Here is a 26,823-nt window from a genome sequence, read left to right on the forward strand (position 1 = left end):
AACGTCGGTACAAGCCAATTGGCGAGAAAATTCACCATACATTATTTGTAAATATACAAGCGAACCAAAAGACCTTTAATTTTTCTATTACGGGCGAAGCCGTACGGGTGCCACTAGTTTAAAATATTCCTAGTGTAGAATAAAAAGTTTTCCTCGAGCAATTCTTTTAATTTCTTACAGGCATGGGCAATCAGGGGGGGGGAGGGGTCTATGGAAGGTCAAGGAAAGTCACTGTGACCTCTCAAAAGTTTCCTTATTTTGCCAACTTTGTCTGACGATTCACTAAACTTGAACACATAATCGCAATATTTAAATGTACGAATGTTTCTTTTCAACATACACTTACGTGTGCATACCGTATTTTATCATTCGGAAAAATATGGAGTACCATCCGACAAATTGATAATTTCCGTCCTCCGAAAACGTTTAAGTTTGGTGCTCTCTTTGTGAGCAATGCTGTTCTTTTTAGTGACCCGTTCATCAGATGATCGTTAACTTTTCTGCCAAATTCTTCTGTAATTACTCTTATCCTCATAAATATACAGTGGTAGTAAAAAAAAAAAAAATGCATCATCCGCGCCGCAAAGGAGAGGAATAATCCCGACTGCATTCAACACTCAGTCAAGCATCCCGTATCCCAGATGATTTGGGGATGTATTTCTGATCAAGGAGTTGGTGGGCTTCACTTTGTGCAAGGAACAGTAAACGCTCCGGTGCATTTTGGAGGAAAAATTGCTTCCTACTATCCGGGATCACTTGACTTCAGTTCCAAACGTCATTTTCCAGGATGATTCTGCTCCGTGCCATAGGGCAAAACTGGTAAGTAACATTTAAAAACCTTTATCCTGCCATTAGACTTAAATTGACATGGGGATAAGTAAAATTTTTTTCTCTAAACTCACACGCAGTTTCAGAAATGGAAAAATGAGCATGGGGTCAGCAGTTTGCCTTGGTCTGGAAACAGCCCCGATCCACGTAAACAATGATCGGATTCCTGCTGTTAAATATTTATTTCATAAGTTTTGCAGAATTTCACATACATTCATCGTTAATCGGTCGGCCAAAACTTCTCACATAATCCAATTTGTTGTGAAAATGCGAGGGTGATGCAATTTTTTTTACCAGCACTGCAATAGCCAATGATCGAGTAACGCTGACGTCATGATGGCATGATGATTTGATAATATGTTTTGGTAATGTTTAACATGCAGGGAAAGGCTTTATCGTGACAAGGCTGAACTCGATCCGGTAACTCAATGAAGAAACGATAGAATGGTCAACAATGAACGCTACCTACTGGAGTCTAGGGCTCATCCACTGGAACTAGGGTTACCATTTCAACCATCAAAATATCACCAAACAGGCAATGGCTTCGTTCAAATGTAGACGCAATTTTCACCCGTCATATCCTGTTGGGCGATTTCCTAGTATGGTAATGTTTGTGAATGTGTTGCTGAAATTGCAAGGCTAAAACAGATCTAACAGCTATTCGAAAGTACTCTAAGGAAATTAATTTCAACTACACTTCAGTAGCTCAAGTTTTCACGAAACTTAGAAAAAGAGAGATAGAATGAAAAGACTAAAAAATATCAAACAGACCTTCTGACCCATTTAAATTTTACATATTTAATGGTTTAGTTCATTTATTTGGTGGACTTGGTTTATAATTTAAATTTTTACTGCAGCTATTAGTCTTATTTAATACTTTCATCAAAAAAAACTACAGTAATCTCCCGATTACCGGCGGTCGGATTATCCGCGGCTCAGCTTATCCGCGGGTCTTTTCACAATTTATTTTATTAATATTTTAACTGTCATTGAATATTTTTTTAAATTATGACTGTGTTACTGTTCGCTTTTAGCTTTAAATGTGTATATTTTTTTTTTACATTCAATGTTAGTAGATGCAAAGTAGCAATGGTTTTAACTATAACTCAAATGTATGTGTGAGTGTTACTGTGAATGTGATTGTAGGGAAAGACAAACATCCGTTTTACAGCCGAAAATGGACGAATCTATGATTTTTTACCGATGTCAGCTATTGCAAAAGCAGTTTCATTCAAATAAGCGGAATACGCGCATCAAATTTTTACTTTTCCCCCCTTATTCACATAGATTCGTCTCATCTGGACGTTTGAAAATTCCATGCAACCCGTGGTTAGACAGTATTTACATTTTCTAGCTATTATATGCACTAAACATTGTTTTTTACCTGCTATTCGGATTATCCGCGGTTTTCGCTTATCCGCGGTTACCGTGCCACCTTATTCCGCGGTTAATCGGGAGTTTACTATATACATTTCGGATTATCCGCGGTTTTCGCTTATCCGCGGTTACCGTGCCACCTTATTCCGCGGATAATCGGGAGTTTACTATATACATTAAATATTCAATTTCAACAATGTTGATTTGGGCAACGTTTGCCGAGCAAGTAATTGCTTTATTGTTTTAACCCATCTGATGAAAAGTTTTGAAACTGAGCCATGGCTTAGCTAAAACGGAAAACTGAGACCCTTATCACGCTTATCCGAGCTTTCGTGGTTTAAACAAAAGTACAACTTTTTTTCCGCTGAAATGTATCTATTCTATTTAATACTAGTGATACCCGCACGGCTTTGCCCGTAATAGAAAAAATTAAAAGATCTTTTGGTTCGCCTGTATATTTACAAATAATGTATGGTGAATTTTCTCGCCAGTTCGCTTGTACCCATCTTACGGTTCCACTTTATGATAATTTCGTATCTCGCCAATTGGCTTGTGCCCATGTTACGGTTCCACGTTATGATAATTCCGTAATTTACTCGTCCATCTTATGATATTTTTTTTTCTTAAAATTGGAATAGAAAATGAACCACATCGAATTTTCGAAAAATCGCTTCGAGGTGCACACCTTCATGCTACAAACTAACTTCGTGCCAAATTTCATGAAAATCGGCCGAACGGTCTAGGCGCTATGCGCGTCACAGACATCCAGACATTCTACAGACATCCAGACATCTAGACATCCTCCGGACAGAGAGACTTTCAGCTTTATTATTAGTAAAGAAAATAAAATTTGCAAAATCATAACTACACAAAGATTTATGTGATGCGATACGTTAAGAATGGGGTCGTTTCCAAAATTTCAAAAACATTTTTTTCTGAAAAAGCATGCTTTAAAACATAGGATCCGACTATTTTTTTTAAATAATTTGATATTTGATAATATGTTTGATTAATATTTTTAAAAAAATTACTTTAACCGGTGCGCTTTTATTGTTTACGCTTCTGTCCGATGACATCACTAATGTGAAATGCCATTCAGTGTTGCCGTTCCCACAGCAAAATACTTAATTTGCATCTTTACTCACGTGTATTGGCAACGATAGGGTTGATAGCAAGCGTAGAGCGCAATATTTAATTCGCTTCTTGATTATCATAACGTGGAAATGCGGTAGAAAGATGCGTCAAAGTGCATCATTTGTAACGTCATAAAGACCACGCCTTGTTTGAAAAATTCGAGAGTTAAAAAATTAATTAAAAAATAACTGTTAGGAAAATGAAGGTATTATCTGAGTCCATGTTATCATTATTTTTTTGCTTATTCTATCACTTTAAGTGACTAAAAGTAGTACTTTTGACTGAAGGAAACAACCACATTTGCATTTTAAAAGTTTTTTTTTAAATAACTTAATTTACCGTACATTAAACTCATCCACTTTTAAAAGACTTCCGTTTGAATTTTAAAGTTCACTTAAAAGCTATTGAATATGTATAACGAAATATTAGCCAATTATAAGTATATTTTTTTAAAATCTGGAGAGTATAAAAATAATAGAAATTAACTCATTAACTTAGTGGCCTACACTGTAAAAAAAATCCGGAAACGTTTCTGAGTATATCGTGCAGCTGCGGTTCATGAAATTTTCAAAAACGTTTCTGAGTATTTCGGAATTATCTTTCTGTAATATCCAGAAACGTGTCTGAGTATTTCGGAATCCTCTTTCAATGTTTCTGAGTATTTTGGAATACTCTTTCTGTAATTTTCAGAAACGTTTCTGAGTATTTCGGAATCCTCTTTCCGTAATTTCCAGAAATGTTTCTGAGTATTCTGTGCAGCTGTGGTTCATGAAAGTTTCGAAAACGTTTCCGAGTATTTCAGAACTCTCCAAACAATTTTCAAAAACGTTTCCGAGAATTTCAGAATCCTTTTTCCGTGATTTTTTCTAAAATATAATTCTTTACTATAGTATTGCATACCATATCAGTTTCAGTTCTTTCATATCTAACAGCAATGAAACAAGCAATTTTAGAATCATTCGTGGATTTTTTTTTTCTGAATTTCTAATGACAAATAGCATGGTTAACAGCATAACATATGCACATTTATAAATTTTTGAAAATTTATGAAATAATATAGTAGTTTCATTCGTAATCACAAAATCGTCAGGGGAGGGGAGGGGGGGGGTACTTTCTCAAAAGTGGGATTGTTTGTTAAACAATCTTAAACTTCAGTTTTTCTCTCAATATTTTCAAGACAAAATTATCAACATATTGTATTTTTAATGCAGAACTTAGAAACATATCTTGTATCAAACTTGATAGCTTTTATTTTCGGATAATATTTGACAGAACTTACCTTCCTTTCGCGTCAAGTCTATTTCTCTGACGAGCAAAGTGAACCGAAAAGTGCAACAGAGAAATTGGTGAATTTAAATATGACACCAAGTCCTCCTGTTGGAACCATTCGGGTTCATTCTTCTGTTCTTGCCCTTTTCCAGTTCATCACAAATATAAATACTTAATCAAAATAGGTTACTGATTTTATTTTTACAATTTGCGCAAAATGCATTATATATTTTATTTATTAAAACATTGAATTCTATTGCATGATTACTCCATTTCATATATACGAGATTCCCCCCCCCCCCTCACACCATAAGAGTGATGGTGAACCCATAAAATGCTATAAAGCGCTCCCCTTTTTAAAAAAAGCAATCCCTGAAAATATCAATGGCAGTCTGCGTGGTGAACGCCCCTCGTCTTCTCCCCATATGTACTTTGTATATTAATAACATAGTATTTAAAAAATGATCACTTTTAAAACAATGACATGAAATAACATTTCTTTTTATTTCGGCTTGTAAATGCAACTGTTCCATTTTTGTCACTGACTCATTCCTCCTGACTATCCTATATTAAACTAGTATATCCACGAAGGAAATGTTACTTAGCGAACAACTAATGTCAAGGAATTTTTTATTGTCAACCACATTTAACAAAATGAATAAGCACATGAATTAATTGCATAACTATGTTGCTTACTAATAGATAACTGGGCCATTTTCTAATGGTATAAATATTTTTAAATAAATGAATAAATAATAATAAAAAAAGATAAAAAATACTGGCACATTTTTTGTGAAGCATATTACAATACTAGAAAACATTTGCATTACCATATTTTTAATGAATTAAACAATTGATTTTTTTTTTTTGAACCAATGTATGTATATCCAAGTATTTCAAAATAACTTTTCTGTGATTGCTTTTCAAATATAAATCTTATTTCTTTTGCGTAATTAATCAGTTTCAATTGGTTACAACAAATAGTACACTGCGCACATAGGGTATGTAGAATAACTTTAAATTAATTCGATAAACCCAAAAACAGTTACAATTGGAGCCTCATCAAATGCAAATCAACAAAAATATAAATGTCTATAGCAACATGCTTTAAAATATTCATTAATACTTACAAGTGAACATGAGAGGAAGAAAATCTAAGTACCTCCATTACAACTGGATAAGTAATCCAAAGGGTTTCGTTTCATTAAGTATAAAAACGGCTGTTGAAACTATTCACGCTTGAACACACAATATATATGAAATCATGGTCGCACCGGAAATTGTAAAGAAGCAAATCGTTATTAACTAACTTAAAAGCTGCGTACATCGTCTAAAAAATAAAGGGCAGCCGAAAATGCAAAAGCGTAAAATTAGTTTCGACACAATTTGCTACTCTCTAGACATGAAATAACAAGTAATCCAATGCTAAACAGTTGCTGACTGCAGCAACCATAGATAAGGAAAAAAATAAGCTCTCGTTATTTCCGACTCACTGGCGCCAATGTTGGAAGGATAAAATACGTTTCGAAGCATTGCGCCTCACTTCCGCTTCTAGATTTTTTGAAATAACAGAAAGCTTTCTGAATAATGAGGAGTTCGCTATTGGATGAAGGATTCTTATTATTTCGGAAACGTTTCCGATATACCCAGAAACGTTTCCGAAATTTGTTACAGTGTAAATAAGATAGCCTACGAAAAGCTGAAGAGCAAGTGATGCTGAATGCTTCGTTATAAAACAGAAAAGAGATAACTATCAATATGATTTTTTATGTAAGACTAATAAAAAATTTAAACTAATAAAAATAAAAGTGAACAAACGAACGAACTGATGCAAATTTACTTGTAAAGCAATGTTTTAAACCGTTCACCATTGAAATGAACGAACGGGAGAAGTATAGCAAGAGTTCTATTAGTGCATCAGTGCAATACATGAAATACACCGCCAGCTCAGTCAATTCCAGCCGAGGACTGCAGTTTCGTGCTTATTAGCACTCATCAGTCCGGCATAGGAAGAGAGTGAGCTGGAGGTGGAAAAAGCTAAGAGTGCCAAACAAACTGGTAGCTAATATAGAATTAGCACCTCCAGTTCATTCACTTCCTATTCCGGGCTGATGAGTGCTAATAAGCACGAAACTGCAGTCTTCGGCTGGAATTGACTGAGCTGGCGTTGTATTTCATGCATTTCTGCCTTAACCTTGACTATAGGGTTGTAACTTACTGAATACATCAGTACAATGTTTCAAATTCCAAACCGTTTACCGTTCGAAAGAACGGCGGCTCGTTTTTGCACTGTAAAAAAAATCCGAAACGTTACTGAGGATTCCCATGGAACGTTTCGGGATTTCACAGGTTTTGACCAATTTCCTGTGAAAATTAAGTAAGTTTCCTAAATTGCTCCAAGTTGCAGAAATGCAGACTTCTCACTGTCGATTAAAATATTTTTATCTACCAGTTTAAAGATTAACTGAACATATTTATTAAGTGTATCGGCTTAAGAGCAGCTGCGGCCCATCCAGATTGAATGAGCTACCAATGAGAGGAATAAATCTCTGGATTAAGCAGCTTTGCATGAACCGCAAGCAAGTGCGGCACTTGCAGTTTTGCTTAACGGTGGCCCTAGTTGCAATTATGCCTTTGGAGCAAACTTGGGGAAATCAGGAAGGCGCAAAACTACTACTTAAGAACCCGCTTAAGTTTTTTCTGAAGATTCGAGAAACATTACTTGCTTTAACCGAAGACATTTCTGCATTATTAGAAAGACTAGCTGCGTTGCCCGGCTTTGCCCGGTCTATTTTGAAAACAAAAATTGTGCCAAGTGACGTATATTCAACAATCAGGCATAAATAAAAGAAAAAAAAAAAATCATCATGCAAAATTTCCCCTCCAAACAATGACGACAGATTATTAAAATACTTTTAAGAAATTAAAATAAAATGAGAAAGATGGATTTAAAAAGCGTAACCAAGGAAACACAAGATAAAATAAGTTTCAGAAATGAAAATGAGAAAGATGGAAATGAACAATGGATTCAAAAAGCGTTTCCGTGGAAACGCAAAATAAAATGGTTAAAAACTTGAATAGAGAACAGATTTTTGAACTTCATTTAATTCGCTTGTAACTTTTTTTCTAATGGAGGTAGAGGGTTTAACTTCCGACCATAGGTCCGATGAGATCTGGAGTAAAAAAGGTAGCTCTTTCCAATGGCGTCAAAAAGAAAACTGTAGGACAATTCGTTCACTTTTTATTGATAAATTTAATGAAGAAAGTAGTGCCTAAATTTCAGCTAAGCCTAAACAAATTCGAGCTAAAAACGTAAATAACTCCCGCCGCAATTAAGTTAGAGCGTTGGAACAAATTGCGTAGGACGCGGAAAATTCTTCCCTTTCCAAAGATATATAATATTACTAATTGCGAGTAATTTTTTCCCCCATATTAGGAAATTTATGTGAAAATTGGGCCTAAAGTGGAATAAAAAAAAAACTATTCATCGAATTGTTTTCGAACTGGTCTGCAAACCTTCTCAGGACTTAAAGGGACAAATTGTGAAAATTTCAGCGAAATCGGCCGGGTAGTTCTCGAGTTTTGCGCGTTCAAACACACAAACGCTTTTTGGACACTTCATTTTATACTATGTACAGATTTAAGGATGATTTCAGAAAGGTTACTGACTTTTAGCGGAAAACCTTCTTGATTTTTGCAAGACATGTTACCGGCAGAAATTGGGCACATCAGCTGCCTACACTGTAAAAAAAATCTGTAAAATTTACAGAAAAAAACTGTCAGCCAGGACGCCAGTTTTCTTCCGTTTATTTTCCAGAAATCTTCCGTATTTTTATTATTTGTTCAAGCTGATTTATTATTTTATGAAGATTAAAAAATGAAACTATACTTTCATAAATCCATTTCAATATTTATTATACTACTACGAAATACATGTATACAAAGGTAAATTTCCGAATATGCCTCTGTAACAGATGACAAAAAAACATAATAATAAAATATTGATTAGGATGCAATGAAATGGAAGTTGCAAACGATTTAAGACTTACTCGCTTTAAATAAATATAAGATCAAAAACTCGAGCACGAGAACCAAAATCCCAAACACGCGGGCGAAATTTCGAAGATTCAAAGAAAAACAAAGTATAACCGGTTACAGATTCAAAAAAACAGAGAAATCCTGTATTTTATTACGAACAGTTTTTTTCTGTAAAAAATACGGATAACTTCTTCAAAATTTACAGTTTTTTTTACAGTGTATCATTTCAAAAGAAACGTTTCTGAATCGTTTTTATAGTTTAGGCAATCGTACTCAGTAGCGTAATAGGGGATGACAGAAGTTGCTCTCGCCAGGGGGGCGGCATTTCGACTGATTAAAAAGAATTTTTAAGAGTTTTTTTTTTGATTATAGAATAGGAAAAATGCTTTAAAAAATTTAAAAAAGAAAACTCGCAAGAAAAAGAGTTAGAGGGGGTATATATAAACTACTGAGAAGAAACACTGAACATCATTGAAAACAATTCTAAAAAAGAAAATATGAAAAAAAGTTACAATGCTGCCTCCTTTTTGTCGAATCAATTAATCAAAATGTACCCCCCCTCCTCAAAAAAAAAGGGAGGTCACAATGACCTCCGATGACTTCTCACGTCGGCGACTCTGGGGGGGGGGGCAATTTCATTAGTTCGCCAGGGGCGCTAGACACCATAGTTACGTTACTAATCGTACTTCGGCGTTATTTTTCAGGAGCCGGTCCTGTAAATCCGTTCGTTCATAAACGATGCGTCTCTACCTCCTTGAATTCAAAAAAAAAAAAAATGATTTTTAAACATTAAATTTTTTTTTTGTGGAAAAAATAGTTCGTTATAAAACTTAATTTGGCTTTATCTAACTCATTTTGCCCTTAAAATATAGCAATGACACTTTATATTCTGCTTATGCTTAGCACTCAGAAAAATGAAGTTTTCAAAAATGAGTATATTTACGCTTTCAAAATTTCTTAAAACCCTTTATTTCAAGTAGGAGTACCCATGTTTCAAATAGTTTACTGAAATATTTCATACTCAAAAATGAGTACATAATACTCAGTTTTGAAATTATTGCACATTCATTGGTGATTTGAATATTTTATGAGTATTTGAATGTTTGAAATTTGAATACCACGTAGTCGGAGCCATTTTGACTCGCGATATGTTCGAGTACTTTTTCGTAGTTTTTGAAATAGTTGTTTTTAGAGTGGTAATCGTATTTCAACAGTATCACTTTAATGTACTCAAAATTGCATAGTATCGTAGATGCTCCAAGCACGCCATGTTCTTAGAATAGTGCTATACTTTATTGTACGTTCTATGCAGGAGTGGTTTTTTTAACCAAAATAAAAGCCGAATGTTTGGCTTATTTTTATAGTTCCTTCCTTACTATATTAATATAAAACTATTATTTAAGTAAAAATGGCTAATTTACTCTGCGAATTTGATCCGGATAAACCGGAGATCTGGATCAACGGAGGTCGGATAAACGAGTTTCTACTGCGTTGTACGAGTACTGTGCTGTACGAGTTTCTTTTTAGTGTACATTCAAAAAAAAATTAAATAAATAAATAAAAAAAAATGAAATTACAAATTTCATAAGATAAATAAATACCTTTGTGCTGAAAAGTAAAGTAAGAAATAACTACGTCAAAAAAGCACAAATTGCAGATTGCTGCAGACACGTATTTCGGCGTTACAGGGAACGCCTTTTTCAATGCAAACGAGCTGATGTGTGCATCACATGACTTCCATTTGCTCTAATTTAATGTCATTTCCCCATTATTGGCCATTTTAATGTGATTCAATAGTTTACTCTCTAAATATCACCAACAGTGGCCAAATTGAAACCAAATTTAAAAAAAAAAAAAAAAAACGCCAAATTTGTCGCCAAGTTGGCGACAAAACTTGGCGACCAAAAGACTGGCGATATATCGCCAAGTGCCCGACAAATTGTAACACAATTTGAGTTTACATAGAAACCCCCAATAAAGGGCAAATAGACACCCTTAGGAACATCCGAATGCAACCAAAACGGAAGGTGCACAACTAGACCCCACTAGGAGTCTACGGAGGAAATTTAAACTTTCTAGGAGATACCGTTTTTGCGTTATGCGAGATACATACACACATACACACATACGCACATACATACGGACGTCACTAGAAAATTCGTTGTAATTAACTCGTGGGTCGTCAAAATGGATATTTCGGGTGTCTATACGTTCCTAGGCATATATCACGTGTGTTTGGGTCGAAAAGAAAACTCAACATTTATTGGGGGGTGAGAAAAATGTAAATTAAGGCCGATTTTGAAGTGAAAATTTTTTAGCGAAAACTTCCTTTTTTGTAAAAGGAAGTAAAAAGTGTGAGCTTATGAATGAAAAGACATCCTTTTATTGGATGTCTTTTCATCCATAAGCTCATTACTTTTTGCATTGAAAAAATCGTTCCATGTGTCTGCAGTAATCTGCAATTTGTGCTTTTTTGACGTTGTTATATCTTACTTTACAAATTTCATGTCTATTTAAATTCGAATATGACCCTTGGATGCCCCGTCACGAAGTTAAAGCTCATCACACCCTCAGAAATTGCGGCATAAAAAAAGTTGCAGAGATTTTGTGGCAAAAAGAAACGAAAGAACTCTCCTCAAAAGAACTCTTTCGCAGAGGCACCCAGACCAGTCCCGCTCCCCCAGCTCCAGCTTAGCACTACTTCAGGAGAACGAAAAGTTGCCGAAAATAGCAACGCTCCGGCCAGAAAACAGTTAAAAACTTATTTTCTAACTGCTTTTTCCGGAACTTTTTAGTGGTTTTATCCGTGCCCTATAAAGATTACTACTTTAAAACATTATTTTTAGCTTTTATGCCCAAGTTTGTAAAGTTATTTCCGGTAGAAACTACTGAGATATCTTTTTGCACTAACTCTGCCTCTTCACTCTCTCAATATTTATTCCCACTTCTGTGCGGCGCGATAAACAGTCGTCGCGAATTGATCTCACAGAATAAATCGTTTTAAATGGAACGAGAAACGGTTCGAAAAGTCTTTTATAAATGGAAGGAATCCTTCTGAAGCTCCTCAAGTGCCGAGAGGTGTCTGATGGAAGAGGAGACAAAGGAACGACAGCTTTCTATCAAAAGGGATTCCCTTAACTGCAACCGTTTAATATTTCATTGGAATGCAGCAGAATCTGAATGCATAAAGTTTTATTGCAACAAGAAAAGTATTTAAAATTGAAAAATGTAGCACAACTTAATAATTCCGGATGAGTGTTGATAGTGGAAAAATGTTTGCAAATAAATAGAGGACCATTTGTTGAAGTTTTTTGGACAGTAAACCTCTGATTATCCGCGGAATGGGGTCGTTTCCAAAATTTCAAAAGTATTTTTTTCTGAAAGAGCATGCTTAAAAACATAGGATCTGACCATTTTTTTTTAAATAATTTGTTTAAGTATATTATTAAAAAAAATATTTAAATCGGTGCACTTTCATTGTTTACGCTTCTGTCGTGTGACGACACAAATGATGAAATGCCATTTAGTGTTGCCATTCACGGAGCAAAATATTTAATTCGCATCCTTACTCACGTGTAGAGCCGCTATATAGATAGGCAGACGCATCGGCTTAAGTTTAGCCATTTTGGATCGGATTTTTCATTATTGCACTGCTAGGGTTACCACAGTAAAGTTTCGGATTTCGCCAAATTTGCCGAAAATAATATTTTATTTATTAAACAATTCACGTGCCACTAATAATTACTCACAATAAACAATCGCCAAAGGCGATAACTTGCCAGAAAAGACAACCCATCAAAGTCGCTCTCCGATCCAAAATGGCTAATCTTAAGCTGATGCGCCGGCTCGTATATTATAGGGGTTCGTATATATAGGGGCTCGTATATATAGGGGCTTTACTGAAGTGACTGAAGGAAACAACCCCATTGGGTAGCATAAGTGCTGCGTATAATAAAACTCGCGGATAAACCGCAAAAAGGCTAAAATGGGGGACAAATATGATAAAACTTGTCCTTGCTCCAAAATTTGGCTGTATTGATGCATATTCTTTCTGCAAACAGTAAAAATAGGACAGCAAAATTGATTTGTATTTTTGCACAACAGAACTTAACATCAAAACAGGTGTACGTTCGATGAAGAACGAGCAAAAACGAAATTTATAAACATGTAAGCAAATCTATATACATAAATGGCTACTTCTGTATGTACGAGGGACGTTTTTAAAGTAAGGTCAGTTTTGAAATAAAAAAAGAACGAGAACAAATAAAGCAAAGACATTTATTGCAAAAAAAAATCTACCACCCTTACGCTACATTTCGACACTGCTCCTGTGATTTTCCAAGCATTTGTCATAGCGTGGTACAGGTTTTAGTATACCTATTCGTAGAAAATTGCCGCCTGTGTAGTCAACCATGGGGTAACATGTTCTTTGAGCTCATTATTGCTGTTATGCCACAGACCACCTAGGAAAGACTTTAGATGCTGAAACAAATGAAAGTTGCTGCGAGCGAGGTGGGGGCAGACCAGAGGATGTTCAAAAACGTCCCAGCCAAAGCCCTGTAAGTTTTCTCATGGTCGTCTACACAGGCGGCAAATTTGTACGAATAGGTATACAAAAACCTGTACCACGCTATGACAAATGCTTGGAAAATCACTGGAGCAATGTTAAAATATAGCGTAAGGGTGGTAGATTTTTGTGCAATAAATGTCTTTGCTCTATCTATACTCGTTCTTTTTTTATTTCTAAACGGACCTTACTTTAAAAACAAGCCTCGTATGTCTGGTATAAGCTTCAAAACTACTGGACGGATTTTAACCTTTTTGTCACCATAAGTAGCTACCATAGACTAATAATAAGAGTAGACCGAGCTTTCTCATTCTTGCTGATAAAGAAAATTGGTTCATAGATGTATCACGTGACTAGTAGAAGGGCTTGGCGAAGACTTTGGCAGCATGGTTGCTAGATTGCAGCATTATCTATAGTTTGGCACTCGACATGTATTTTAAGACAATGTATTTTCATTAAAAAAAACTTCCAGGTGCAGAGATTGAACTGTTTTTCTTTTAGTTATGCATTATTTTGACATTAGTAATAGTTTTTGATCAGTTTTCGGTAACTTTTATTTCATTTGGAGCTGTCAGCGTTGGCGTGAACGAAATGGCGTAAACGTTTTGCGTTAACGCAAAAATGTACTAATCGGTATCTTAAATTGAAACTGTAGGTAAAAATCTTACCGTTTGCTGATTCTTCTTGGTCGCTTGCATCTTTTATTGCTTAGAGAGTTATTGAAATTGACTAAAGAAAATGCACAATACTATCTAAACGAAAAACTCACTATATTAACAAAATATTTACAACTTAGAATAACAAATTTACAAATCGGACTCCATAAAAGATCATTCTTCCGTGTTCCATCAATTCTATTTATTTTATTTCGCGGTGGCGTTGATCGTCTGCTACGATCAACGCCCGCTGTCGCTAGGATATCCACCAGTCACATGGTTTGGTTTATGAGCAGCAAAAGGGTTGCCATAGCTCGGTCTACTCTTATTATTAGTCTATGGTAGCTACATTATCCGGAAGCAACATAGGCTATAATTTATTTCTAACAAACTTAATTTAACGAGCTGATGTGTGCATCACATGACTTCCTTTTACTCCAATTTAAAGTCATTTCCCCATTACTGGCAATTTTAATGTGATTCAATAGTTTACTCTCTAAATATCACCAACAGTGGTCGAATTGAAACAAATTGAAAAAAAATCGCCAAATTTGTCGCCAAGTTGGCGACAAAACTTAGCGACCAAAGGACTGGCGATATATCGCCAAGTGTCCGCCAAATGATAACACCACTTGAGTTTACATCGAAATTAACAATGATTTCCGCCAAATAGGGGCAAAAGACCCCTTTAGAAACACCCGAATGCAACCAAAAGGGGAGGTGCACAACTAGACCCCACTAGGAGTCTAGGTACCGAATCTCAACTTTCTAGGACTTACCGTTCTTGAGTTATGCGACGTACATACGCACATCCGCACATACATACATACGTACATACAGACGTCACGAAAAAAGTCGTTGTAATTAACTCGGGAATCGTCATTATAGGGTCAATCCATACAGGTTCGACGGATGAGTGCGCTCGACCATTTTTAATTTTTTTGAAACTCTTATCCCAAAAGGCTGCATATGAATGATGTTTAAAACGACTTTTATTTTTTCCCTAACCTTAACCTTTGATTTTTTTTAGAGGTCTTCAAAAGTCATTTTCGTAGTCAAAAATAGGACTTTTAGACCTTTGCATTTTGACCCAAATCTAATTGAATAACAATCATGGCAGTAAATTTAACATTTTGATGTTAAAGTACATAAGACAATAGTCTCACACACTGAATTATGTAGCTATAACTTAATAATTAAAATAATGGCAGCAGGCCAAAGTTCAAGGTCAAATGTAAAATTTTTACTCATTTCAAAGGGTCGTAGGGACTCTTTGGGACATGAGTTTCAAAAAAATTAAAAATGGTCGAGCGCACTCATCTGTCGAACCTGTATGGATTGACCCTATGGATATTTCGCGTGTCTATACGTTCTTAGGCACTTATCCACGTGTGGTCGAGTCGAAAAAAAAAAAGAACTCAATATTCATTAGGGGGTGAGTAAAATGAAAATTAAGGTCGATTTTTGAGTGAAATTTTTTTCGCGAATACAATACTTCCTTTTTTGTAAAAGGAAGTAAAAAGTAATGATAGAAAACCATAAATTTCATCCAATTTCCGTATTAAATGAACAGATATAAAACCCATTGTTACAAAAATTCGTTGCCTAACAACAGCAATATTATAAAAGTAATCATAATGAAAATTTTGAATCAAGGCTTCTCAGGAGCAAGCATGAAATTTATTGCTTTCTTAGGATTTTTATCCTCATCTATGCCAATAATCGATAACGGAACGAAGTAAAAAGACAATTGATTTTGGCAACAGTTGGAAAATAGAAAGTGTTTACTGTCAAAATTTACACAGGCCTGCAAAATTCGGGTCATGAAAAAGTGATTGTACGGTACTGAGTGACTTTTATTCTACTGAATGCGCTGATTTATGACATCCATTTTTCTGAATCATAAAGATATTTTCACCAATTGGGCTTTAACATAAAGGCAGAAAAACCTATTTTTTCCTATTCTGAGAGAAAGTCTTTTCAAAATATGTGTAAGTTTATTACTTACACTTACAAACGAGTTTATGCATCAAACATACAATTGGCGAAATCAATTACTAAATATATATATTCATTTCATAGAAATAAGAACATAGTATTAATTAATCATAACGATTCAATTATAACGGAAGGCAATCTTTTCAACTGGCACAGTTTTTGCAGCCTACGTAATAATGTTTCTCGGCTTTCATTTCACCATGCAACCAAAATATCGCCATTAAAATAATCTTTAAAACTTTTGTTAAAATATAAAATAAACCGCTAACTAAATTAGGCAAATCTTTTAAACAGCACAAAAACTTCCATTAGTTTGTCTTTGTTCACAATTTCTAACACTGGCCAAGTTTTGCTATTTTATTTCGGAAGAAAATATTTAGCATCATTTTATGATCACCAAAAATACCTCAGTATTTGGCGGCAATATCTCTTTGACGAAAATTAGTAACAGACAGTTTTGCAAAGTAGGGAGGGGGAGCATTATCTAAGGTATCCCAAAACGCAAATTTGGTAACATTTTAAATCGTACCAAGAACCCACAATAATTGAAATTTTCCAAAACAACTAAAGCAAGTATAGTGGGATTAGGGCAGCTACATTTTTTAAAACCGTGTGTGTTTCAATAGCCATATAGGAAAAGTTTTAGATTATGTTTCCATTATTTTCATAGAAAAACTTTGTTTCTTCTCATTTTATTTTGGACTAGTGGCACCCGCACGGCTTCGCCCGTAATAGAAAAATTAAAGGTCTTTTGGTTCGCTTGTATATTTACAAATAATGTATGGTGAATTTTCTCGCCAGTTGGCTTGTACCGACGTTACAGTTCCACGTTATGATAATTTCGTATCTCGCCAATTGGCTCGTGCCCATGTTACGATTCCACGTTATGATAATTTCGTAATTTATGATAGTTTTTTTTCTTAAAATTGGAATAAAAAAAGAACCGCATCGAATTTTCGAAAAATCGCTTCGAGGTGCACACCCCCATGCTACATACTAACTTTGTGCCAAATTTCATGAAAATCGGCCGAACGGTTTAGGCGCTATGCGCGTCACAGACATCCTACAGACATCCTCCGGACAGAGAGACTTTCTGCTTTATTATTAGTAAAGATAATGCAATAAATTAAAAATTGTTTTGAAAATTCTTTTTACTTCCTTGTACGAAGTACAGGATGCAACGTACTCTAGAAATTTTTTTCACTAAGTGGGGCACATGGTAAACAATTGAAGACATTTTCTTAAACCACCGTGAAGTAAAGAAATATTTTAAAAAGTTTATAATTAATTTGAATTCTGAAATTTTGAATTCAAATTATGTTTTTCGCAATCACGAGTTGCGACAGAACCCTACTTATTGGTTACTACCCCACTTACTTGTTTCTAGCAACGGCTCCTGTCCCTTCTCTTGGGCGGTTACATGTGTACAGTTGTGTATGTGTATGTGTAGGCTTGTGTGTGAGCGTAGACCTGTGTGTATATGTGTAAAGGTGTGTATGTGTATGAGCGTGCGTGTGTGTAGGACATGGATGCCACCGACCAGGAGAAGCGGCTGTAGGGAGGAGCCGCGCCTGCAGAGGACGGTGGGGTTGAAAAAGGAGCCAAACATCGGTCAAGTTCAAACAATTAGCAATCGTGATAGCTCAAAAAAAAGAAAGAAAGAAATATTAACTGATAAATATTTTTAAACAAGTGAAATTTCATATTTTGGAAATCAATCAAATTTTTGTATGCTTAAATGTCGTGCTTTCGTTTTCCAACTGAATATTATTTTGTTCTTTATACTTACTGCTATTTTACTTTTATGGGTAAGGAACTCGTTGGGGGTACTCGTTTTTTAATCATGTCAATGCGGTGAGTTTTGTGTTCTTTCAGTTAAAACAGAAAAGGATTGAAAGTAGCGATTGTTTCTTACAATTTTTACTGACCCAGGCAGGTATTTTTGCTAGTAAATAAAAACAAAAACAACTGAGTTTAAATTTACAATTTTTCGAAAAAAAAAAGAGCTATTAGTATTTGCTTTTTGCTTCGAAATGCATGTTCCTGATTGTTGATTGACCCATAGATAGCCCGCTCGAGGATAATCGGGACTGTATGTCCAATTTTTATTTGGACGTGCATTTTCATGTAGTGTGACGATTATTTGACCGCATAAAAATTAAACTTTTTTTAATAACTTTTAAACTGTTGGCAATATATCTTAAAAACTGTGCGATTTAATTGTGGGGGCATGTTCAAACTTTTTCTTCTTTTTTGAGTGTTCGCACTTTTATTGTAGTTTAATTTTCAGAGAAAATGCCAAAAGACAACGTTTGTGAACGTATATTGGTCGCTGAAGCTCTTATAATATTTCGGAAGGCCCTACGCCAGACACTATTTTAAGGCCCCAGACACTAAAACCCAGACTACTCCACCCACTATTTTAGGGCCCCAGACGCTAGGGCATAGACTACGACAGACACTATTGAAAAGTGAAAACTTAAACCATTGGCTAAAACAATTTTGACCATTTGGTGGTCCGTAAAGACCGGGGGCCCCAAGTCCACGGCCTATTAAGTAATCAGGATCTGGTCGAGGCCTGTTATTCGAACATTAACAGCCCAATTGTGACTCAAAAGAAAATGTAAGACTTAGTGCAAGCTAAAGACAGCCACTTCAAGTGTTAAATACACTATCAGAAATTTTATACTGAAATTCGCGAAAGATTTAGCAGTGCTAGTATAATGACAGCGTTGGCAATGTTGGCCTTCGAGCACATGTCAAAGGGCCTTGAAATTACCGAGCATCCAAATTTGGTCCGACTTCGACTCCGCAGCCTTGAATGGAAATAAGTACGAATTATTTTTAAAATTTATTTTTAATGCAACATGAAATAGTGTTTTCAAAATATTGTAACCAACATCAAGTAAAGCATGCATGGCTTGTTTTGTATGAATAACGGATATTTAATTCCACGTGTTGTGTTGTGCATAACGGAGTTCCACGGAAAATTACTTGATTACTTTGTTTTCTAATTCTGCACAGTTTTGCAGTAATGACAACATATGCACTTAATTTTTATCAACATTTTGATCACGTGGATTACAATAACGCTGAATCCTTCAATCGGTTGCGCAAAAAAGAGCACAGATTCAATCGATTTTGCAGATACAAATATTTATTCAGGAATTCCAATTATATTATTTTCACTAACTCGAAACAAGCACGCTACTATATTTAAGATTCCCATTCAATCACAAGCAAGATCAATTAATTTTTTTAGTTTGTTTTAGTGCTTAACATCCTTTGCATCCGGAACATAATAAAACTTTTTTTTTCTGTTGTCCAGTATGGTAATCAAAACGAGAAGCAGTAACTTCGCAGTTTGTAGCTTACCTTCCCTCAAAAATAATTAAACAACTAAGGTACACGCACACCCGGTAGTGGCCACTTTAAGCCTTCAATGTTTATATTTGAAAAAATAGAATTCCAGGTTTCCCCCTAAAGGGTTCAAACGTCCCAATCGAACGTTTGATGCACTTTTACCTTAGCCGGTTACTACAACCGGTGTGTTTAACTTAAATAATAACAATAAATAGATATGGAAACAATTCTTGTCATGACCAACCAGTTACAGTCAGTCACGGCAGCGTCGTAATACTCTGAATAGGATCTGCATAGCAGGGGTAATTGTGTTCCGGTATTTTACCGAATTTCCGGTATTTTCGGACGTATTTCCGGTATTTTTATGTTCGAAAATACCGGAATTATGTGTGTTTTTTTTTTTTGTTATGCTTTTATCTCCCTACCTCCGCAATCTTTTTAAATTATATGAGGCCCCTAGTTTCACAACCGGATACTTGCAGGAGCGGACAAACGCTCAACTTGTAAAAAGTCCGGTTTTGAAACTGAGGCAGACCTTCCCGCCCCATTTCAAGGGGGAAAGAAGCGGTTTTTGAACCTAATATTGAGCAGGCAAATAGGCCTTATGATTCTCTACAAGATTAACAAAAAAAAAAGAAAATCGAATTTTTTGCAAGTATCCGGTTTTGAAACTAGGAGCCTCAAATAATACTCATCAAATATACCTGCAAGAGCCTTAAGATGGACACCTATCCCTTAAGATGGACAAATGTCAAGATAATTTGTATAACACCAGCTCAAAAGTAACTTTGTAACCGATTAAAAATTTAACCAAATGTACACACAATATTTTGACTATGAACTATTTAATACATTTAATACTATGGCAAAGGTGCACTTAAGTAATAGGGGCCAAAGATTACCCCTCCCCCCCCGTTCTCGCTTTAAAACTTTCGGGTATTTTTTGATGAACTTACAATCACCCCTGGCATAGTCTTCACAATGCTGCCAGCTTAGGTTTGCCCCAACTATAGATTGATTTATTCTCTTTGAAATCATCAGGTAAACCCTGGGCTTACTTGGAAAATTTTTTGCCGTAAGCCTCGTAAAGAGGCTGTGACAAATTCAGGTCTAAAACTGTCCATGATTGCATGGCAAAACATCTAAATGACATGGGCAGCCTTCCATCTAGTATAGGCCAAATATGTAATGGGGGTCGTTTCCAAAATTTTAAAAGTACTTTTTTCTGAAAGAGCACATGCTTAAAAACATAGGATCTGACCATTTTTTAAATAATTTGTTTCAGTTTAATATTTTTTTAAAAATTACTTAAATCGGAGCGCTTTCATTGTTTACAGCTTTTGCCGATGACATCACAAATGATGAAATGCCTTTCAGTGTTGCCATTCACAGTGCAAAATATTTTATTCGCATCTTAAGTCACGTGTACTGGCAACGATAGGGTTGATAGCAAGCGTAGAGCGCAATATTTAATTCGCTTCTTGATTATCATAACGTGGAAGCGCGGAAGAAAGATGCGCCAAATTGCGTCATTTGTGACGTCATCAAGACCACGCCCTGTTTGAAAAATCGGACAATTTTAAAAATTAATTAAAAAATAACTGTTGGGAAAAGGAAAGTATTTTCTGTGCCCATGTTATTTTATTTAATTAATTAATTAATTTATTTTTTTGCTTATTCTATCAATTTTAGTGACTAAAACTAGTACTTTTGGCTAAAGGAAACAACCCCATTCGACATTATGAATACAGAACATCTTACATGTCCAAAACTTGACAAGGAGTCCCAGAAACGCGGAGAGATAAGTAAACTATACTTTAACATCAGAACTTACATGAACTCTTTCTAAAGTCTACTGTCCACCTCTGGCAAGTTGAGCTCCGCTGCCTGACCGATTAAACGATTAAACCCTATTTGTTGAAATAGGGGTGGAAGAAAAAACGGCTTACGAACTTGCAGATTTAGTTTGCAGTTTTATCACCCATTTGGCGAACAATACAATTCAGGTAAGAAGTAGCAAGCGGTACAGGATTTTCTCGCCAATAAAAGGGTTGCAATGATATCCCAACTCTATGCCTCTTCTTACTGAATTCTCTCCCTTGAAAGAAATGGACTTGCTCAAGGCCACAGCTCAATTTCTTGGAGGTGGACAGTATGTTCTTTTTATGTTGTTTAATTCTTTAAATTTTTTATCGTATGTTCTTTTGTTGAATTGTTCTAGTTCTCATTTTAATTCACTTTGTGCTTTGTTATCCTATTTGCTCTTACGTCATATCCGATCGGTCTTAATTGTATGGAATGATTATTCCAACAAAGCCACGTGTAACAACAATAGATTGATTTCTGATGAATTACAGGTTTCGCAATCAAGAACATCAGCAATGTTCTGAAACGTTGTTTTTGAGCAATCACGAGTTGCTTCTTATCCTCACTTGACCAAAGTTGATGGTTTTTCAGATTACCATGACAACGCGTACAAGTTTTAGCATGTTTTTTTTAATATTTATATTAAGTGTGTCTTTATGACACACAATTTTTTATTCAATTCTCAAATCGTTTAAAATGTAATCATTTTACCTATTCCATCAAGAAACCACTTGCTCTAATCTCCGATTTCAGTTAGAACAAGAGACATTCTGTTGTGTGAATAATTAAAAAATAAGAAAATTACTTCAACAACGTCGTGAACGAGAAAATTTTCAACCGGTAAAAATATGTTTTGGGGACTGCTCTGCCATAATATTTGCTTAACAATGAAACTCGTTAAGCACATTGTCTGCCTAATTAATGGACTCAAATCAACTTAATTTATATCTCTTTTGTATCTACAGAACTTTATTTGAATTTATCTACCATAGGGTTGTTTTTTTTTCCATCGAATAAAACCGAATAACAACTTAAGTATCTTGGCATTTATCAAAAGTTCGCATGGTATCATTACTATTTATAACTATTTCCATAGCATGGTTAACACTCATTTTTTTTTTTTTTTTCGATTTTGTTCTTGTTCATTGTTTTGTTATTTACAGTACTAACAACGGTTTCTCAAAATAATAATAGTAATAATAATAATAATAAATAAATAAATAAATAAATAAAATAAAACTTGTATTTTAACCTTTGTAGTGCAATTGGAAAATACTCGCTTTTTTTAATAAAAAATTAGAAGAAAATAACATGGGCTCACGAACAGGAATTTCTTTTTCTGAACCGCGAGGACAAATACTTCTAACCTTACAAAATTCCAATATGTCTCAAGTAAAAATTGCTCCCAAAGTTGTAGTTAATGTCTGAAGTAGAAATTGCCTGTTGCCTCAAAAAATGTATCCATGATTCAAAAATATATCTTAACTTAATTCAAGATGGTTCACCAAACGAAATCAGTTTTCAAGGTACGTTTTTGAACTAAGTAATTTGGACAACATTGCAGACTTTGGTTGTAAAAACCGAGATTGCAGTGTCGGAGGAAAAAAGACCGACTCCGACTTAGTAAATTTCAGAGTTTTCTACTCCAACTCCGACTCCTTTGCTCCAAAGTCAGTCTGACTCCCACTCCGCAAGCACTGGCAGAGCTGCGGGCTTTGAAAGAAAATGACCTACTCCGACTCTAGAAATATAAAACTTTCGACTCTCGACTCTGACTCCGACTCTTTTACCCCAAAATCAGTCCGACTCCCACTCCGCAAGAAAGAGCAGGGTTTCGGAGTTTGAGAGAAAATGACCGACTCCGACTGCAACTCTTGAAATTTTAAACTTTCGACTCCCGACTCCGACTCCTTTGCCACAAAATCAGCCAGACTCCGACTCCACAGCCGTGGTAAAAACACACAACTGCATGAAACTGGTCAGACCCCTTACTCAATTCAAAAGCGCTCGCTTGCCTAAGAGAGAGGGCAGACTTTCTATTTGTTCAAAACTCCATCTCTCCAGAACAAGCACACTTGTTACACCCCCAAGAAACGACGCAATAATCGGGGCTCACTTACCTGCGGGTCCTTCGGGGCCCCTGAGGGGGTCCCGTAGGTAGATGCTCGCCTCCATTTTTACCTCCTCACCGCTCTTGAGCTTCTTGAGGAAGAGAGAGAGAAAGGGAGAGGAAAGAGAGAGAGAAAGAGCTCTGGTCACTAGAGGATCCGGGGCGGTACTGAGAGGCCGTGGAGCGTTCAGGCCGGATCGCTTCCGGATTTTGATTTTTTCCCGATGCGCCATCTGCCGGACGATGGTGTCGTCGGGAGATAAAAGTGCGTGGGAGGTTGGGAGGGTCTGAAACAATAGCATTCCGTCGGAAATAGAAGATTTCTGCGATAGGGTGGGCGTTTAATGAGGGAAGTCGTTCTGTTCATTGTACGTTTCTTGAAATGGGCAAAACTTTTGAATTAACAGCGCTGTGCCATTTGTCATCGGAGGGGATTGCTTATTATTCCAGTAATGCATTCGAACAGAATTCGAAAATTTGTCAGTTATTCGAAATTCTTCTTGCGAATCATTCGTTTGGGAACAACAAACTAGATTTTTTGGCATGGTGATCAACTTTGATCTACGACGGCTTGATTGCTAAAAAGATAGAAATAATGAAAAAAAAAAAGCATTATGAAAATTTTAAAACATTCCGTAACACTACTGATTCTTTATTTTGTTTTTTTTTTCTCTTCTTCGTTTTGATATCCGGTAGTTGACTAGTGGGGTAATGTTGGGAAAAGAGAAATAGTTAAGTTGACTTACCTTTTTCAAAATGAACAAATTGGTGAATTGGTTTGAAAATTGCGGTACGCAAAGAACCTGTTTTATAATAAGACTTACTCAAAACATTATTTTTCAGTTTATCCACATTTTAAGGAATAAGCATAGGTCCCTCATTGCTTTTGTAAAGGAAATTATCATACAACTTTCATTTAAGATACATTTTGTGATCTTACCAGGGAACAGCACAAATAGTGTAATGATGAAAAAAGTTCCAAAAGGTAGTTATCGAAAAAGCGTATTGAGATACATTTTGACATAAGAATTATGTCCCCTCTTCGGTCCGTTTGCGAGAGGTAAGGGCTTATAGTCTGCCAAAAGATAAAGAATGGCGCCAAATTGAAAGATTGGCGAGAAATGGATCACGCAACTTTCCTATCTGCATCCATCTACAAATCGTGTGAAGCGTGTCTTGCATTTCTGACTTACACTCGCTAAATTTGGCGATTTTTGTTAAAATTTCAGCAGACTTTACAGCCTTATTCCGTTAACGGGGACACGAGGGCAAATAAATTTTGCTTCCAGAAGCATGTGTAAATGGGCTCTTTCGGTTTCTTCGAATTTAAATTGTTTTCATAATTACACTGTCGCGTGATTTCTTGGCTAGAATCCTTACACGAAGCACATGCCATCGATATATTTTACCTGCACGATATATCCATATCACCACAGTAGACAATATCCTGAAGAAGAGCAAAAGTCTAGTTGGTGGGGACATTGTTTAGCTTTATAAAACCATACCAATATATTGAAAAACTAGTATGTTGTGGCCATCACGAAACTTTCTTCTATATTTTTCTTTTTTCTGATCCCTCCCCATGCTTGACGAGGAAGCAATATAACTAACAAAAACAAAATTACACATGCAAAAACTTGACGACCATCCCAATGTCTGAATTATTGTAAAAACAAAACAAAGAGCGAAAATTGAAAGTTACTTTAAAAGCCTTACTTGAATTAATTACAAATATTTTATTTATTAACAAACATAAGATGGCAACAGTTAAAAATTTTAAATCATAGAGATAATATTTCCGATCATTTCCATACAATTAAAATCACGAGAAATACGCAGACGACAATCTATTACGATTTATCTTTCTTATTGTTGCATTAATAAAACTATTTTTATTCGCAAAAAAAATAAATAAATAAATAAAACCTCTTGCAGCGATTGGCCGGCTTACATATGGATTCACATATATTCCAAATTTCAACCAGAACGTAGCATTACTTCTTGAGATAGGGCACTCACAATGGAAAAAAAAGAACGGGTTGATTGCGCTACCCCCTTTTTAGCTGTTGGCACCAAAATAAAATCAGCTCTTATACCCACTAAGGGCTACTTGCCGATAAATTTTTCTTTCATTCCGTTCATTATTTCTTGAGATACTGCAGTCACAATTGACGACAAAAAACGTTCTATAACTCAACCCCCGTTTGAGCTATTGACAACAAAATTGAATCAGCACCTGTTTCTATTGATGGCAACATATGGACCAAATTTTGTTTGATTCCGCCAGTTACTTCCTGAGGAATACAAGCACGCGTAACTCAAAAAACGTCCCATTGCTCCACCCCCCTTGGAGGAATTCGCGCCAAAAACCAATGGGCACAAGTTCACATAGGGGCACATATGTGTACCAAATTTCGTTCAATTTCATGCGGTAGTTTTTGCTGTAGAGCTTCCACAAAAAACTGGTCACACACAGACGTGACACACATACACACATACACACACACACACACAGACAGACAGACATTTTCCAAAAATAGTCGAAATGGACTCAGCACACCTCAAAACGTTCGAATCCGTCAAAATTTGAAACTCGAAAATTTGCACGAATCCAATACTTTCTTCTATATTTTAGATATAGAAGAAAGTAAAAATTATGAACTGTAAAAGTATGTAGAAAAATGCTTTCTTGGGAATTTTTATCAAAAATTCTGTTTAAGGGCGCACTTTACTTAAATACGGTTTTTAGCAGTCCTTTTGAAAGTTGTTAAACTGAAAACCAACTGTATGTGTATTCCATTCTAATGTGTCTTATAATCAAAGCTTACAGGCGTTACCCTTGTTGCGACCTTGAGTTCGGAAGACTATCAAGGACTGGTAGTTAATGTCATTAAGAATCATTTGAGTCAACGAAAAAACTGACTCATTGCAAAAACTTTAAAACGCCAAAAGAAAATTCCCTAAAAAAAGGGAAAGCATGCGGATCACTGCCAAGTAGAAGTTTTGTCATGTTCCTTCACAGGTGCAAATCGGGGTATTTCAGAAGGGACATCGGTCAACTGCAAGTTGGATTGAAAACTGACTCATTGCAGAAACATTAAAACGCCATAAAAAAAATTCCCTAAAAAGGGGAAAGCATGCGGATCACTGCAAGTAGAAGTTTTGTTATGTTCCTTCACAGGTGCAAATCGGGGTGGTTCAGAGGGGGCATCGGTCAACTGCAAGTTGGATTGAAAACTGGCTCATTGCAGAAACATTAAAACGCCATAAAAAAAATTCCCTAAAAAGGGGAAAGCATGCGGATCACTGCAAGTAGAAGTTTTGTTATGTTCCTTCACAGGTGCAAATCGGGGTGGTTCAGAGGGGGCATCGGTCAACTGCAAGTTGGATTGAAAACTGCCTCATTGCAGAAACATTAAAACGCCATAAAAAAAATTCCCTAAAAAGGGGAAAGCATGCGGATCACTGCAAGTAGAAGTTTTGTTATGTTCCTTCACAGGTGCAAATCGGGATGGTTCAGAAGGGACATCGGTCAACTGCAAGGTGGATTGAAAACTGGCTCATTGCAGAAACATTAAAACGCCTTAAAAAAAAATTCCCTAAAAAGGGGAAAGCAT

The sequence above is a fragment of the Uloborus diversus genome, chromosome 7, assembly GCF_026930045.1.
Source record: "Uloborus diversus isolate 005 chromosome 7, Udiv.v.3.1, whole genome shotgun sequence".
Taxonomy (NCBI): domain Eukaryota; kingdom Metazoa; phylum Arthropoda; class Arachnida; order Araneae; family Uloboridae; genus Uloborus; species Uloborus diversus.